General features: G+C 41.6%; 1 long non-coding RNA gene across 1 annotated transcript; it reads left to right on the plus strand.

Moving 5' to 3' along the window:
• Positions 1 to 3,869: 3,869 nt before the first annotated feature.
• On the plus strand, positions 3,870 to 6,140 carry LOC134438541 (uncharacterized). Its single transcript, XR_010032616.1, has 3 exons — positions 3,870 to 4,285; positions 4,603 to 4,739; positions 5,285 to 6,140. It is a non-coding gene; the product is annotated as an uncharacterized LOC134438541 (long non-coding RNA).
• The last annotated feature ends 7,299 nt before the right edge of the window (positions 6,141 to 13,439 follow it).

Consider the following 13,439-nt stretch of genomic DNA (forward strand, 5'->3'; position numbering starts at 1 on the left):
ATGAAAGTTTACTAAGTAATAAAAGGAAGAGAACTGCGCTCATCCAGCACAAGCCGTCTGGCTCTGCCATCCAGTCGCTCTAGGTACTCCCAGTCAAGATTGTTCTCCGTTGTGGTACCCAAGTGGTGGAACAGTCTCCCAGAGGCAGCAAGACTAAGGACATCTCTTGCAGCCTTCAAGAAACAACTAAAGACCTTCCTATTTCGAGAGAATCTACTAGACTAATGCTTGAGCTGGCCTTGTCCCAGGGCAGACTCCTGACATGATGTTTAGTTTAGTTTAGTTTGTGTGTGTGTGTTTGTGTGTGTGTGTACTCGTTATTTACTCTATATATATAAAAAACTAACCCCTCTTTGCAACTGCACTTGTTGTTCTGTATATCTCCTGTGCACTTTGTATTTGCTTGTGATGTTGGCTTGATTATGTCCTCTTTTGAAAGTCGCTTTGGTTATAAAGCGTCTGCCAAATGCAATGTAATGTAATGTAATGTAATGTAATGTAATAAACAAATATTTTCTAGTATGGTTCAAGTACAGTCATTATTGCAGCTAAAAATGGCTATTTTTGGAAATTCAAAATGGCGGACCATGGAGAAGATCGCCCTTTTCATCTATGAAAAGTGCATTTTTTCCAGTCATGATGAATACTTAGAATTCGATGCTGGTGGTAAGTATTCATGAAAAAGGTAACATAGTGGATGGGCAGCGTGAATTCTGGAAATAAACAACTAAAAATCTCACACATTGTCCCTTTAAGTAACAGGCTAAGACATAGTCATTACAATGTTGGTGACAGTAAAGCTATTCCATAGGCCCCCCATACTCAAACAGCGGCATCTGTTTTTGGCCCTCGAATAATTTTGAGAAATTTAAAAAAAAAAAATGTTTTTTTTTTGGTCCGATCGCGCTGTCGGCTCTTATTTTGAAATCGCGCCACAGACGCTATGAAGAAGCGTGCCGTGCCCCGCCCCCTCAGGCAGTTTCTCCCTCTTTGTGGTCAGTCACTGCAGGCTCTGGACAGAAGCACCTACGACGCTGGCATTAGAGGTTGTGAGGTAGACTGCAAGGGAAGGACTGTTTCAGAGCCTGTAAATAAATTATTCACAAAATTCGCTATGCCTGGTTTTTGAAAGTAATGGTCCACATTTGACAAACAGTGTGTTAGGACTTCGAATTGATTTAGCAGTAGCTGTAGCTAGTTGAACACAAATGAAGGCAAACTGTGTTTGAGCTCTGCTGGCAGCTAACTAGTGGTAGCCTACCTAAAAACGAATTGCTTGATACACTTTTCACACTTTTAAACAGTCCCCAAATAGTTCGTTTGGAATGCAAAGACCCTCATAAGACTGCAAACAAAGTTATGAGCAACTTGACAATTTATTATTGGCTTTTGCATTTAATCAACATGGCATCAAATGTGCCATTTTCTTGTTGACAAAACCTGGTGTTCTCCTATCTATGTGTCCTCTTTGTTGGGTCCATTATTGCCTCTGATTCTCATTATGCATGTGAGAGCTGCATAAACAAAGTCATAATAAGCAACATGTGTTTGAAAAGTGTTATCTTCAGGCTTATTGGTTTTCTCACTAAGAAAAACATCTTTATGAACGTAGTCTGCAAATATAGGCTAACAGATAATCTTATGTCATTTAAAAAAAAAATACTGAAGGGTGGGTGGCAATGAGAGCAAGGCAGGCACCTCACCCCACAATGCAGGCCCTTTATGAGAGAAATGTTCTCCCATCCTGTCACTAGAAACTAAATATCTGCTGTGGGTGTGAGTGCGTGTGTATTGTGCTTACAAAGGACTTATCATGTTTTATTTTATTTAATTTATTTATTTAATTTTATTTCTTTGGGGGGGGTCCCTTTATTGGGAGGAATTTTGAAAAACTGGCCCTCAGGGACTTTTAATTGAGTATCCCTGACATAGGCTCTGTGCTAAGGGGTTAAAGGTGCACTGAGTAGGATGCTGTCCAGAGACATTTTGACCAATGCCTCTGTGATTGGAAAATGGGACAGGAGATGCACTTTCGGGAACGGAACAAATTTACCCAAAATGCTGGGATGTCCCAGGTAAATCGGGATGGTTGGCAACCCATCACATAATGAAGGTTAACCATTGAGGTGTCCCATACAGTATACTTCTATGTAAAGTAAGGTCAAAAGCAAAAAAAAAAAAATCATAGTTGAGAAATATATCTGATAAATTTGGAACTAGCATACAGTAACTAGCCTGTGGTACAGGTCTAGAAAAACAACGCAACAAAGTTTGGGGAAATGCTGAAGAGTGAGGAAATCATTAGGCCTGTCAGTTTCAGTAGATGGAACACAACATCTTTATCAAATTTTGGAAATCTTTGTTAACATTATCATGTCCCGAATAACTTAAATTTGTACTGTGTAATTTTTTTTCAGCAGTTTATTTCCAGAATTCATGCTCCCCATTCACACATTGTACTCTTTTCACAAATACTGACCGCCACCATCAAATTCTTGGTAGTCATTGTGACTGGGAAAATTACACTTATCATACATTAACATATTGAATACCGGCTGTATTTTCAGAATTATGTCGTAGACTCCCAGCGTTCCAAACATTTTTAGGTGTTTTTTGTACAGTCATAGCATATTATGTGACAGGGCCACCGAAACATGTTAGTTTGAAAGGTGAGACTTTCACCTCTTAGTGCGTGAAAACTGCATGTCTGTAAATGCTTTCATTGCCGAGCTATTGTGAGTTAAACCAAGGCAGGTATGTGCCAAAATCAACATGGAATGGAGATATTGAGGCTTTTATGAATCATGCATAGTTTCAGAATCTGGCGCTTTTCCCACGGGGACCACTAGCCTGGCAAACCAGCGCCACCTGCTGGACGCTGAAAAAATTTCAGCTGCGTGTGGGACTGGTATCGAACCATTGAAGACTGCCCTGAATCTGGCAAGATGGCAACTAAACCAATCACAACGCAGAGATGTGTTTTGAATCAACGCGGGCGGGGCAGAGGGTTCTGGGGCGGGGTTTTGAGGGAGTGACGACATAGCAGTGAGACGCTGGGCAGTGGAGAAAGCACAACAAGAAAGATGGCGGCGGCAATGGAACAGCGCTCGTTTGATTCTGCATTGGCATCAGTTTTGGAAGAATTAGACTTGGGGTTTTCGTTAAAACGTGAGCAAGAGGAGGCTCTACGTTCATTCATTTTTAAGAAGGACGTTTTCGCCGTGTTACCGACAGGCTATGGCAAAAGTGATGGGGCTCTTTGAAAACCCGATGGTAGTACCGGTAGTCATCTCGCCCTTGTTAGAACTAGCCCTAATGGTAGACCAGGCGAAGGAGGCGAGCAATTTTGGACTCACTGCCATGCAACTGGGCGTCGATAACCCAGCAAACATAAAAATGTGTCGTCAGTGCCAGTTGGTCTTCGGAGCAGTCAGGAGGCATGGCTTTTGCTGAACGCGACGTGTTGTCTTCCAAGACAAGGTCCTCGGAGTGGACGAGGTTCACCTCATATAATGGTAAGTGGCATGCTCTTAACAACGTCAGGGTGTGTGTAAAGTATATTCCTAAAAGATGACGGTAATGATTTGGTAAATGCTTCACCCTGTTGCCATTGTAACAGATGGACTGTCGCCCCGGACGTCTCCCTTTTTAATCTCAGTTTACAGTCTTTAATGTTGACTATCTAAACAAAGTCTGTGGTCGCAAGATTGAAGTTTACATGGACGTTGTGTGAGATGAACGTGGGGCTGATTGACTGGGGATGACAGATAAACGGCTGTGTACGGCGGCTAGAGGTTAAATTTTACACTTTGGAAATTAGTACACTGCACTTCGACGAGACCAGCATCGCGTCGCACTAATGGAGCTAATAGTGCCATACCGGTGGAGTGATCTACACTAGAATCACACTGATACCGTGTATTCAGACAGTTAATACACCGAGTAAACCAACGAAAACACTTCTGAGACTCATTCTTGTGCGTGATTGTATTCTCAAACACTTCAGTGCGGTGAGCATTCCGAGAAACCATCCCCAGTCAATCGAGCCCCACGATGATCTCTCACAACGCACTTGCTCAATTATGTTGAATTAATTGTTCCGTTGATGTGGAAATAACACTAAGAAGCTAGTTTATATGGACTTAATTGCTTTGTGATTGAAGAATAACGTACTGATTTTCCACAGGGGGAAACGTGACAAAGGGAAGGCCTTCAGGTATTTTTTTGGCAAGCTAGGAGAACACATCTGACAGACAAAAAGGTTTCATCAAAGACACACAGACGGGTAAGCTAGTTCTATCATCTGTGGAAAGATGTCTTGGTTGTACTTTATCATAGCCAAATGTTGTGTTTGAGTTAAGGACTGTTCCCCACCCCATCTGAGTTATTGAGGGGGTCTGTGTTAACAATATCCAGCAGTCTATTAGGCCTACAATCTGTTGTCACAAGTTAACACACTGATTGTAATAGGTAGTGTGAATGTTAATGAGGATCATGTCTGTGTGCTTGATCTTAACAATATGCAACTGTACCAGTTCACCAGCGAAAATATAGGCTACTGTTTGTCTGCCAGCTACATTCTTTTTTTTTCTTTTGTGCAAGCTCCTGAAGTAAAGGACCTACACAGGACCTTCATATCAAGGACATTGACTGTGTGGATCTCGAGGTGCAGTTACCCAAAAGTTGCTACCCACGGAATACCAGGTTTTGAGGGATCCTGCCAGAGCAGAGAATCAACAGTAAGTCACTTCACACAAATACACATACAAGGGTGTGCCCAACACACATGTACTTTATAATATATTATTTTCTAAGTAATGAGACAAATTGAGGAATACATATTGGCCTGGTTCAGTCAAGTGGAGTTGTTGTCTGTTTCAAGCTACAGGTGTTTGCAAGGCAATTTATTATTTGTCGAAATAAAGGCAAATTTCATACATGTGTGTGACCATTCATCTTGCCACCTGTATTATTTTGTAGTAGGAAGGCAGAAGTCTTATGGCAGTGTGATGCTACAGTAATGCTTACAGTAATTTAAAGAGTATAGTTTACCTTCCTTAAAGCAATGTTGGGATATATGCCTTGCTCAAGGGCACTTTAGGCATGGATGGAGGTGTATGCAGTGGTCAGAGATTTGAGTCAGCAACCCTAGTCTGATCTTAAGACCACCTCACTAATCATTATGCCACACTGCCCACCATGTTAACAAACTACAATATCAAGCCCCCCTTTGCCGGTATTCATGACTCATGATTTTTTCTGTTTGATTTGTTGTTATTGACAGGATACATTGAAGAGGAGACTCCGACATGACCGCCGGCATCTTGTGTTATTCACCCCCACCACTTGTAATACTGAATGCCTGAATTGTTGTTTGCTGCTCAGACTTTGTCAACAGATATGGTCTTCGACATGTTACCCTTAGGTGTGGAAACAGATTGTGACAGTCCAGCAAAATGAGCCAGACAGATAGTAACACTGAAAAAGGACAACGTTGTTCCCATGGCCTCCCACTGCAGAAGACTACAGACGCTCAGTAAAGCACAAACAGCTGTTCCTCTTGTACTTAATAATTTAGTCAGCTGGATTCTAGGTGCCACTAAGGAGCCAACAGTGGATAATTTTGTCAACATTTCAATGGCATACATTAAAAGGGCAGCCTGTAATTGTTTGCCTTGCCTCCATCTTCCTTGCCACCAAGGGGTTGTAGACCGATGCCCTAGTCCTCCTGTTTAGGTACAACCATGCAGTTAGGCCAGTCTATTGAAGCATATACTTATGACTGTTTGTATGTGTTGTGTATCTAGTAATGGATAAATTACCACATGAATAACTGCATATTCATTATATTGATAATTATAATGGCTTCCATTATTGATTAAAAAAGGGATCTACCACCACTTGCATTATTGTTTTGTTATAAATGAAGCACTGTTAGGAATCCAGGAAGACGGATGCCGAGGCACTCAAGGTTGCATTTTTTTTTTCCTTTTTTATTTGGCTACAATGCCTCAGCATCTGTCTTCCTGGACCAAGTTTGACAGCCCCTACACTGATGAGCACCAAGGAAAAAAGGTGAAGACCCAGAAGCACTCCAATTACCTGCTTGTGTTTGATAATGTTAGGATCCATTTATCCCACTTTAAATGCATGAATGAATATCACTGAAAATTGGAATTGTTTCCATTTATTTATTTTTTTTAAATGTATATATCATGAAAGGTAACTTGCATTGCCTTTTGAAGCACAGTTTAACAGTTGGACCACTTTGTATAGCCTATATGAACGATCATTATTGATGATCTTGGATATTATTGATATTGTAGGCCTATTTCTATTTGGGCTAATGTCTTTGCCTTTGGCACCCTCATGCATTATTGTTCTTCAAGATAGAAATTAATCACGGTCATTCTTAACTGTTAAGAATCAATCTGTCTTCCTTAGAGAGATATATATTTTAAAAACCTTATTTTAGTAGCTATTACAATTTGTGGAACGCAAGAGGATTGATAGCTGTCCAAATCGTCAACGTGATTGGTTTAGCGCGGTCACGTGGTGTATCGTGTCTCCTCATTCAGCTAAGGAAAATATTCTTCTGTACACGTCTAACACCCTTGGATGTTTTCACGATCCGAACCTCTCTGAAGTGAAACATAGTGTAGCGTTTGGTAGCCAGGGAACACACAGGACGTAGACAGAAGTGTCCGTTTAATGGAGACAGTTGGCCACAGCCACGCCACATAAAAATAATGAACAAGTACACTGCTTACCAGTAACCCAACTGTAGCACAGCTGCTACGTAGATCTCTCACAGTAAACGGAGAGAACTCCCCGCTCCCCTTATTCGAACCCCAACAGTGCCTCGCACCCACCAAACCATAGAACAGAATCATAGAACATGCGTACACAACTGAAGTAACCCCCCAGACTCGCGCTACAATAGCTTTGGTCAGTTCATCATCTTATGGGCATCGTGTTCGGATGCTGTGGAGCGAGAATGAACGAAAATTGAGGTGACCTGACGGCCTATAAATACAGGAAGATCTCTTTCAAGTATGTTTAACACCGTGGGCTTCCTCGATGCATGCGAGACGTTCGCTGAAACCGACAAAGCTGAAGTTGAACTTTGGAACAGTTTTGTATAGTGTTGTAGTACACCGGCAACTCGCATGTCTTTTTGGCAAAAGCGACATAAAGTCCGACTCCATCTCAAAACGTTAAAGTTATCCACTGTCCTGCTCACAGCTTCACTCACACCTCCCTCCACCACTGTCGCGCTTACTACGTCACAATCAGTTGCGCTGATTGGTCAGAGCGTTGGCCTATTAGCACAGACATGGTTTGAAAGACAACGGGTTGTGCTCATCAACAATGTTCCGTTTTATCCATTCATCGGAGCCAGACTAAATTAAGACATCCAATACATTTAGGCTGGTTTATCAGGCTAAGGGACCAATATATGATATTGGTGTACTAGACACATCTCTCCTGCTCTGCCACCTCCCCCTCCAAATGTATCAACCAACCAAACACATTTTTTCTCCTCCGGAAGTATGTGTTAGTTCCTCATGTAGGCTACGGTCTGTTCCTGCACAACAAATCTTTGCACACACGAAACGGGACGTAGTCACACCACCATGCGCAGTAGGCAAAACATATCCAAAAACACGTCCCTAAAGGCATGGCCGTAGCCAGCCATGTGAAGTAGGCGAGGTCCATAATGGGCGCGCAGAGCACACGCCGAAATTTTATTATTAATATAAAATATAAATTAAAAATGAATTCATACAATAAATAAATAGGCCTACATATAGGGCTCTCCTCTATGAATGTATAGGCCTAATGTGAAATAGTAAATATGTAGACATGTATAATAATAAATATGTTGTAGTTTTCAGCCAACTCAGCCTATTCCCTTTGAATGGCTATGCTTTGGTATCATGCCTCTTTTATCATAAACAACATTCTCCCAGTCAGTAAAGCCCTTTGTAAGGAAACTAAAGTTTGACCCAGAAGTTGCACAATAAGCTACATCCTCAGATGGCAAGTTGCTCAGCCATTCATATTTTTTCTCCCAATGAAATTACACTTCAGCTGTTTTCCTCCAAAGATAGCTATCTCTGTTGGTTCACCAGGCTAGCAAACCACCTATTTTGGAGTAAACTTTTTTCTTCCTAGAGTCGCATCAAACGTTTTGTTTTTATTTAGTTGTTGTTATAGTTCTTCACAAGCGCAGAAGAAAGAAAAGTAGCCTATATCCTCCGCGCTCCTGAGCCATCTGGTGCGTCACGGCTATGCAGACACAGTAGTCACGGGAGCCTCTTCAGGTGTGGATATTTTACTGCGATTGAGTCTGACGAAGACGTGGCAACGTCGATAGTCTTGGCACTTGTCCAAATTAACAGGAAAATATCCACACCTGAAGATGTTCCGGTGACCTCCTCAGTGTTTATCAATCTTTCCAATTTACAATCAATTACCTTTCACGGATATCCTATGCTTTTACCTTTATGCAGCAGCTGATGCAGCAGCCGGCCTTCTTAAAATAATGACTCAAATGGCTTTTTAAGACACCATAGCCTACTTGTTACGCATGAGCTTTAGGTAAACAACGATTAGCTCTCTGTTGGCGGAGATCTCACCAAGCGCGGGCTTTCTAATAGCGGAGATCTCACCAAGCGCGTGCTTAATGGGCGCATTCGTGACGGCACATTACTGCGCAGGCTGCACACACACTTTGCCATTTCAATGCATTTTTCTGACCAGAAAGCGTGGCAATTTTGCGTTGCGCAATGCGCTGTCACGAACGCGCCCAAACACTTGCGATGTCGGCTGAGTTGCGTTCTCTCCCACGAGTCGCACCACTTGCGATATTAATTAAACTTGTTTACTCGCAAAAATAGAACACAAAGGCAAAACTAGAACACATAGCACATGGAGGTTAACCACAGTTTGCAAAGGACGCTTCACAAATGTTTATAGATGTTTTGTGTGTTTCAGTTGGTCATATTTGCTGTATATGTATAATAATAATAATAAAACCTCTCACGATAGGCGAGGTCCGGACCTCGCTAGCCTCAAATGTCCCTACGGCCATGCCTAAAGGCATTTAGTCCAACGTCAACAACAAAATCCGTTAATCGGATGCGTTAATGTCTCTGATCCTTTTGTGGGAAACATCTGTTGTGCTGTGCCATGCATGCATGTATGCCACTGTTTACATGGCAATGCTAGCTTGACTGACAGCAGCAGCCAGCTCCTTCTGTTCACTACAGCGAAAAATTAATCATGGGGGTAATAAAAGAACAAAATGAAGAACTTATCTGGTTGCGGATCAAATCCGAGGTAAGGGTAATAATCCAATCACAGTTCATAATGTGTAGTAGGATCTGGCCAAGGTTTGCATTGTTCCCCAGGCAGAATAGAAGCTGTGCTCTGTTGAAGTGAAAGTGTTGTCTTCTGTAATTATTGTGTGAAGCATACTAAGCGCCATAGAGTGGACGCTTACGTGTACTGTAGCCTACTGTAGCAGTAAGTAAACAACATACAAACACGATTCTTGTGTTTATAAAGATGGCAGCATCGCAGACACTTGGCAAGTTGTACGCAGAGAGGGGAAAGGGGCGCAACAGTGACGTCGCCGACGCAGGGCAACAGTTCCATACAGTAGGCTTACCGCTATCAAAAATATTCTTGGGTTGCCGCCGATCCTGGCGTTGTGATTTAATGTCCAGATGATGACACAAGCTTTTGACTGTCATCTATGTCTGTTCTACTTATCACAGAGCTCCCAAAATCATACACAATAAGCATTGAAGTGTCTAGTTATGAAAAATTTAATCAAAACTCAAGAACGTGTTTTCCTGTTTTGGGAGCCAACGCATGGGAAGTAAAAACGGGGTTTCCCGTGATTTGGTAGTCAATATGTTAAAAGGTGGATCTTCTTCATATCTGCCATTTTGAATTTCCAGAAATAGACATTTTTAGCTGCAAAACCTGCTGTACTTTGGTTATACTATTAAATATTAGTTTATTATGTAGCAATTTTTCACAGAAAGATCCAATTTAGCCAGAGGTGGCACAGTTTCGATGATTAGCGTAGTTGAATTACCTACTCTGGCCACCATCAAACACGGTACACCTTTTAAATGTGACATAAAAGCGAAGCACATAGATGACTTTGCCGTGCAGATGTTACCGTAAATACTGTAAAGTTCTCTAGTCCACATTGTGTATAGAGATGAAGTCAATCCTTTTGAGTTATCTAGACTACATAGCATCTGTGGAGATAATATAGTGATGATTCCTCTGTAGTGTCTGTAGCTCCTGTGCAGATGTTACTGTACAGTAAATGGCAATGGGTGGATCCTGGGGATTGCAGAGAAGGTTGGGAGTTAATACCAATTGGTGTGTGTGTGTGTGTGTGTGTGTGTGTGTGTGTTTTCTGTGTGCGGACGTGTGATGAGCTTGGCCCTTAAAGCTACAGGGTAATATGATAACATGGGAGACTGGTTAGCTGATTCTTGCACACACACACACACACACACACACACACACACACACACACACACACAAGCTCATGGAGGGAGAGATTGTTGGGCAGTGTTGGGCAGAGAAATGGATATGAAATAGATTATTTCCTCTCAGATTAAGTCATAGCAATTCATTTCTCTCTTGCTTGGCTAGACTGTTCCAGCCATCTGTCAGAATTTGGTTACAATCTGATTGTTGCGTTTTTAGTGCTGTAATCAACTGCAAGAGAGGGGATTGGAGACACTGTGGAAAGAAACAAGAGGGGAGGGGATACTCAGTTTTACTTAGCTATACCAGATCACAAATTAATTATACGGCCTTTGCACCAGTCTAAATATTTTCAGAATATGCAAAAGCATATAGAATATCCATATTAGATATGTTCCATCCATGAGTTCGACATAACGTTCAATTGGTACATCTTGGCATTTTTAGGTGAAACTGGCCCTGACAGTTCAATGGCAGTCTAAGAGACATCCGCTGCATCACAGCTTTCTTACTGGAATCAAATATGTAATGTTGCTATTCACAAAGTCCTAAATATGTAGTCAGCAAGCAGACACGGTATATGAAGTATATTCCAAGTATTAACCAATGTCACCATTTAACAAATTGTTAATCAAATAATTTGAAATGATCTAGCACAGGTGGCCAGCTAGCTAGCTAACACATTGTTGAACATTTCGCTGGTAGATCAAGGAGATGCCCCTTGTTTGAAAACAAGGCTTATTTGAACTCTGTAACTGAAAACACAATTTATAGGCAACTGATTTTGGTGGCTGTGGTGGTCAAACACATTCATTCCTAAGCTCATGAACATACAGTCAAAGGCGGACTTTCCATTAGGCAAATTTAGAGTAGTGCAGGGTGATATAGGTTACTTTGTTGCAGGGAGGGAACACAATATGACCATTATAGGGAATATTAAATGGCCATGACAGTGATACACACAACCAAACACACACACACAAACCCACACGTGCGTGCACACACACACACACACATACACTAGTCTTACTCACACTTTGACATTCTACTTACAGGCTGCTATGCTCATCGCATGTAAATAGGAGGAGTATATTGCATGCAACCTTCAGTTGCCGTGCATTTGTTGCTGTGTGTGTGCACAGTGTTAATTTTGACAGGAATTTTTAATTTAGTTTTAGTTTTAGTCTCTTGACGAAAATTTTATTTTAGTTTTAGTCACAATTTAGTCATCTAAATCATTTTTGTTTTAGTCTAATTTTAGTTGACTAAAATTCATACAATTTTAGTCGACAAAATCTAAAATAATTTTAGTCAACTAAAATAATGTTTATTTCCTCTTGTCTACACTTCTCTATAAAATTGTCAAACTAAAATACCATTTGGGGAAATCAATGATTAAAATGACATATTGTAGGCTAATAATAAGATATTGTCAAAAACTGCCAGAGCCTCTTATAAGGCAGTGCCTCCAATGTGTAAAAAAAATCATGGCCGCGACACTCATAAATCTCTGTCGATATTTTAGAACGACTTCGGGGGAAAACAGGACTGCACGTTATGAAAAAAATACTTGTGGGTATACAGTAGACCTAGGCTACCAGTAGGCCTAATCAAGAACGTCGCTGGGTACAGCCTACTGTAGCCTATGCAAGCGTTACAAAGGCACGCAAGGCACCTGTTGGAAGAGTCTCTCTCTCTCTCTCGTGCGCGTATTGCAATCTGTTGCATAATATTTGCTTGATGCAAATATTGGCACACGCGCTCTCGTTGACATGGTTGTGCCCATGGTTGCATGCATTCGCAAGACGTTATTGCAATAACTGCAAATAACTGTCCCCCAATAACGCATGTGAAAGCGTGGAAGGTTCACTTCCTATTTCAGTGTCCTTGACTGAAACAAGTCGCAAAACTCCACACTTCCGAATCCTTTGCGATCGGCACTTAAGTGATTCTTATCAGAAGGCTTGTGCCTACGCATAGAGCCTTAATAACAAACATTAGCGAACATTGAAAAAAGATCAGACAACGACCGTCGGGTAGCAGGTTATGAAGGGAGTGGAGAAGTTCTGCAAAAATGCATCGTAGAGAAAGGTGTTTGCTATGTGCGACAGCACCACCACTATTTCATGACTGCATAAACTTCTTCGTCACGGATAAATGGGCAACAACAGTATTTTTCCAGTCAGGATTGCACTGAAAAGTCGGCTACTGCTGCTACTGCGGCAACGACGCTGCCTGTCACTGTGCCTGCTGCGTGTGTGTGCCTGGGGGGAGGGAGGAGGGAGGAGACGCAGAGCAGATGATGGTCGCGACTTGCGAAATAGCAGGCAATTATTTTCCAATGTTTCAGTGACATATAAACAAAATTGATTCCTATTGGTTTTCGTCTCCAGTGGTATTGTAGTCACATTTTTATTTTTTTTGACGAAAATATAAATCAATATCGTTATATTTTTCGTACAAACGCATGCTGTTTTTTTCGTCATCGTTTTATTGTCGTCAGGGGAAAAACAATCGTCAACGATAATTATGACGAAATTTTTTCGTCACGAAATTAACACTGGTGGTGCATGCGTGTGCGAGAGTGTGTGTGTGTGTGTGTGTGTGTGTATGTGTGTGTTTGCATGTATGCATGTATGTGCGAGTGTGTGTGTGTGTGTGTGTGTGTGTGTGTGTGTGTGTGTGTGTGTGTGTGTGTGTGTGTGTGCGCGTGCATTTCTCGCTGTAGTCTTAGCGTGATAGATGTGTATCCCAGGTGGGATGGGTTTCATGACATCAACAAAATTATCCCCCTCCACAACACACACACACACACACACACACACACACACACACACACACACACAAGCCACCCCCTCCAAAAAAAGTAGCAACTCTTGTTTGAGACAACTGTGAAATCTATTTTCAGACACCAACCT

The sequence above is a fragment of the Engraulis encrasicolus genome, chromosome 22 (genome assembly GCF_034702125.1).
Source record: "Engraulis encrasicolus isolate BLACKSEA-1 chromosome 22, IST_EnEncr_1.0, whole genome shotgun sequence".
NCBI lineage: Eukaryota > Metazoa > Chordata > Actinopteri > Clupeiformes > Engraulidae > Engraulis > Engraulis encrasicolus.